This window comes from Babylonia areolata, chromosome 31 (assembly GCF_041734735.1).
Source record: "Babylonia areolata isolate BAREFJ2019XMU chromosome 31, ASM4173473v1, whole genome shotgun sequence".
In the NCBI taxonomy this organism is placed as follows: Eukaryota; Metazoa; Mollusca; class Gastropoda; order Neogastropoda; family Buccinidae; genus Babylonia; species Babylonia areolata.
This window is the reverse complement of record NC_134906.1, coordinates 4,277,330-4,282,329: the sequence shown is the minus strand read 5'-3', so window position 1 is coordinate 4,282,329 and position 5,000 is coordinate 4,277,330. Positions and strand designations below refer to the sequence as shown.

At 48.5% G+C, this 5,000-nt stretch overlaps 1 protein-coding gene across 2 annotated transcripts in view; it reads left to right on the top strand.

Annotated features, from left to right (window-relative positions):
• The first annotated feature begins 2,313 nt into the window (after positions 1–2,313).
• Positions 2,314–5,000, top strand: part of LOC143275912 (prostaglandin G/H synthase 2-like) — a 62,130-nt gene continuing 59,443 nt past the window's right edge. Inside the window, exons 1-2 of one of the 2 annotated variants that reach the window (XM_076580239.1) lie at positions 2,314–2,409; positions 3,496–3,600. The gene's annotated coding sequence lies outside the window, so the exon portion shown is untranslated. Of the gene's footprint in view, positions 2,410–2,789; positions 2,988–3,495; positions 3,601–5,000 lie in introns of those variants that run through there. The other variant, XM_076580238.1, reaches the window with a different exon arrangement.

Genomic DNA, 5,000 nt, shown 5'->3' with positions numbered 1-5,000 from the left:
AACCAGTACTTGATACACCTTAGAAAAGAGAGAGAGAGAGAAACAGAGAGTGAGAGAAAGAGAGAGACAGAAAGAGAGAAAGAGTGAGAGAGAGAGAGAAAGAGGAACAGATTGAGATAGAGAGAGAAAGAGGGAGAGACAGAGAAAGACAGAGAGAGAGAAAGAAAGAGAGAGTGAGAGAGAAAGAGAGAGAGAGAGAAAGAGGGAGAGAGAGAGAAAGAGAGAGAGGGGGGAGAGATAAAGACAGAGAGAGAGAGAGAGAATGAGTCAGTGAGTGCTCAACATTGGGTGTGTTAGTTGAAAGAGAGAGGGCAGCTGATCGTTCTATTTCTGGCTTGATAATTTTGACATGCAAGGGGAAAAAAACAGAGAGTGAGAGAAAGAGAGAGAGAGAGAGAGAGAGAGAAAGAGAGAGTGAGAGAGAGGGGGGAGATAAAGACAGAGACAGAGAGAGAGAGAGAGAGAATGAGTCAATGAGTGCTCAACGTTGGGTGTGTTAGTTAAAAGAGAGAGAGCAGCTAGCTTGATAATTTTGACATGCAAGGGGAAAAAAAACATCCACTCTCTTCCTTCCAGATGAACCTTCGGTCAGCATTACATCACACTGTCCATTGACACGAGAGACAGAGGGGTGGGGGGAGAGAGAGAGAAAGGAGGGAAGGAGAGAGAGGGGGGAGAGAGAGAGGAAGGAGGGAAGGAGAGAGAGGGGGAGGGGGAGAGAGAGAGGAAGGAGGGAAGGAGAGAGAGAGGGGAGAGAGAGAGAGGAAGGAGGGAAGGAGAGAGAGAGAGGGGAGAGAGAGAGAGAGGAAGGAGAGAGAGAGGGGGAGGGAGAGAGAGAGAGGAAGGAGGGAAGGAGAGAGGGGGAGAGAGAGAGAGGAAGGAGGGAAGGAGAGAGAGGGGGGAGAGAGGAAGGAGGGAAGGAGAGAGGGGAGAGAGAGAGAGGAAGGAGGGAAGGAGAGAGAGAGGGGGAGAGAGAGACAGAGAGAGGAAGGAGGGAAGGAGAGAGGGGAGAGAGAGAGAGAGGAAGGAGGGAAGGAGAGAGAGAGGGGGGGAGAGAGAGAGGAATGAGAGAGAGAGGGGGAAGGAGAGAGAGAGAGGAAGGAGGGAAGGAGAGAGAGAGGGGGAGAGAGAGGAGGAGGGAAGGAGAGAGAGGGGAGAGAGAGAGAGGAAGGAGTGAAGGAGAGAGAGAGGGGGAGAGAGAGAGGAGGGAAGGAGAGAGAGGGGAGAGAGAGGGGGAAGGAGAGAGAGAGAGGAAGGAGGGAAGGAGAGAGAGGGAGAGAGAGAGGAAGGAGGGAAGGAGAGAGGGGAGAGAGAGAGAGGAAGGAGGGAAGGAGAGAGAGAGGGGGAGGGAGAGAGAGAGAGGAAGGAGGGAAGGAGAGAGAGAGGGGGAGGGAGAGAGAGAGAGAGGAAGGAGTGAAGGAGAGAGAGAGGGGAGAGAGAGAGAGAGGAAGGAGGGAAAGGGAGAGAAAGAGAGAGAGAGAGAGGAAGGAGGGAAGGAGAGAGAGAGAGAGGGGGAGAGAGAGAGAGGAATGAGAGAGAGAGGGGGAAGGAGAGAGAGAGAGGAAGGAGTGAAGGAGAGAGAGAGGGGGGAGAGAGAGAGGAAGGAGGGAAGGAGAGAGGGGGGAGAGAGAGAGAGGAAGGAGGGAAGGAGAGAGAGGGGGGAGGGAGAGAGAGAGAGGAAGGAGGGAAGGAGAGAGAGGGGGGGGAGGGAGAGAGAGAGAGGGAGGAGGGAAGGAGAGAGAGAGGGGGAGAGAGAGGGAGAGGAATGAAACAGGGTAGGGGTGTGGACAGTCAAGTGGGAAACGGTGGCAGAGAGAGACACAGACACTGATCGAGCGGACAAACACACGCACACATGGACTGACAGATATGCAGAATCACTGACATTCGCTTTTTGACTTTTTTTCTCCTTTTTTTTTTCTTTTCTGTGGACGGTAGAGTTTCTAGCTGAAAACGTTTGTTTAAATTGTTTTGGTTTTTTTCAACCCAGCACTAATGTATTCAGCCTCTCGTTGTGCTGACCTGGGTACGTGCGCAACTGCAGGCTGGCACAGAGACAAGGGGACCGGTTAACACAAGGTGTAGAAAAAAAAAAAAACTAACCACGCTGGTGCAGCACACCGCTTGAATACCTTATCTTTTCTCCATTTTCTAGTCTCCTCAGGCCCCCGACACCTCCGCGAGGTCCCTCCCACCTTGACACGCGCTCCGACTGACGCAACGTGACACCCACATCGCGGTTTCTGATTGGTTTCTGCCGACGGTCCAATCACCATCGTTGTGACGTTGTCGGCGATTGCAGCCGAGATAGGCTCGTCAATGGAATCCGCTTCGTTTGTTTAAGTCCTCTCCTTGGGAAACCACGATTTTGTGGTACGACAGGCACTCGCGACACCCAAGGAAAAAACGGTAACAGTGCAGGTGTGAATGGGACCGTGAGTCAGGTACTCGTTTAGATTCGGGAGTGTTTGTGAATGCTTGCAACTCCTGTGGCGGGTTTGGAGAGAGCCGGTGGTGGTGTGTGTGCACTGTCAAGCCCACACCCAGACAGTCTGTGACGACCGCCGCCCTTCTCACTCCACTCTGCCCCCCACTCCCTCCCCCCCCCCCCCCCCCCCCCCCCCCCCCCCCCCCCCCCCCCCCCCCCCCCCACGTCCTTTGGCTAAACTTTTTTTTATTTGTTTTGTGATCCACATCCTTCCCTCCCTCCAGTTCTATTCCCCCACCCCCCAACCACCACCACCTACCTCTACCCTCACCTCTCCTAGTACCTTCCGCTAAAGTATCGGAACTGATCGTGGCTTGAAAGAAGCCTATATAGCCAGCAGACGACCGTACACGTGTGTAGACAGAGGGAAGGGAGAGGTCGAGAAAAGAAAAAGTCAACATTCCAAACAGTCCGACCACCAGCTAAAACCACTGCGAGACCTGAAAGCTGAGATCGGCGAGTGTTGTAGCGGTGGTGATTAAGTCTTCTTCATTTTCAAGTAAGGAGTAGGAACAAAGAATTTCAGTTTATTGTGGGTTTTTTTTATAAGTATGTCAAAAAAGTCTTCCATTTTCCTTACCTATATTTTGTGTTTAGCCTCAAATAACTTTCATTATTCCGTTCTTCGAAAAGCAGACGACAGTTTATTTATCAAGTTCTTCCATTTTGATTGAACAGATTTGTGTTGATTTGCCACAGCGGTTCACCACCAAAAGACAATCAGATTTAACTTCACATTCTTTCGGCCGCAATAATCAAACCAGTACTCCGCACAGAAATGAGCATTTGTAGCAGTACGTTTGGCTTGGGGCCCCGTTTCTAGCTTGAAGGGCAACGTGTGGGAAAGAAACCGTGCGTTGTGTGTGTTGTGTGTACCTGTCGGTGTGTGTGAGTGTGAATTTTGTACGAGTGCTGGTGTGTGTACACGTGGCGTGCCGGCTTTGAGGACGAAGACGAAGAGAGAGGCCGTAGTGATTTGTTATAGCTGTGTTTGTGGTGTGTGACAGAACACGAGGGTACGTGTTGACTCTGTGTACGAGTTTGTACGAACTGAACCTTTTACCTGTGGGAAGTGTCGCAATCGGAAGATCAGCCCATCGACTTCAAAACAGGTGAGTGTGTGTCCGTGTGATCATCATCACTACGTGTTCCGCGTGTGTCATTGTACATGTATATCCGTATTGTGTTCTACTGCTCGCAAACCGTTGTTTTGTTGTTGCTGTTTTTCATTTAAAGACACAGCTTTATTTACACTGACAGAGCTGTAGAAATATGCCAAATGGCCGCAAATAGTTTAGTGAATTTAACACATTCTGTTTCACTGGGTCAAAGCATGCGTGCGTGCGTGTGTGTGTGTGTGTGTGTGTACTGTGTGCGAACGCATATAGTGGTGTGCCTCTGTGTGTGTGTGTGTGTGTGTGTGTGTGTGTGTGTGTGTGTGTGTGTGTGTACTGTGTGCGAACGCATGTAGTGGTGTGCCTCTGTGTGTGTGTGTGTGTCTGTGGCGCGAATTTCGCGAATTTCTCTCTCTCTCTCTCTCTCTCTCTCTCTATGTATATATCTATATATATATATATATATATATATATATATATATATATTATAATTTTTTTTTTAATTGCACACACGTATAATAATTAGATATATAGATACAAAGATAGAAAGATACAAAGATAGATACAAAGATAGATGGATACATTTTATCACCATGTGCATCAGTTGTTATGCTTTATCATTGACAACCATAAGTTAAGTCAGGTGTAATTCTGGTAGATCTTCTTCTTCTTCTTCTCCTTCTCCTTCTGTATTTTCTATCAGTGGATACCTGTGTTAGTTTGTAAGACATAGAAATGGTAATACCCGTGTCGAATTACTGAGAAATGCTCTTTCAATTTTCTAAAACTGAATGGGAATTTTCCCTTCAGCTGTCACGAGAAATAGCAAGCACGATAGGTGTTTGGAATTGCGAAACAACTGTGATCTGTCGTTTTGAAGCTTAATCTCCCCCCCCTGCCCCCTTCCCCCCTCTTCCCCCCACGCCCCTCTGAGGAACAAATACCCATTGAGGAATTTTTAACAACACCCCACCCCCCTTTCTCCTAATGTACATCTCATCCCCCTCGCTCATCAGTTTTTGTTGTTAAAAATTAACTCACTCAGTACGGCCAGTCCTCTCTTCTCCTCTACACAGATCCCTCGGATGTCCAGTGGGTGTCTGAATGACCCAACATTTAGCTTCCGTCGTCAGAATTGTGGTATTCTTTGTCAACATTCACCTCTTCAGTGTAAGAGCCTTCCGCTGGTAATATTTTGATGGCGGTTATTGGGGTGAAACGCTATTAACGTCGTCTCTTTCGCCGTTCGTATGGAGTGAGTTAAGCCGGAAATGTGTGGGGTTTTTTTGTTTTTTTTCTTTTCCCCTCAAGGGCCTGGATTTAATTAAAATTCTTTTGGGTTATAAATGGATATGGTATTTATTCTCTTTCTACTCCCCTCCTCTCTCTCTCTGTCT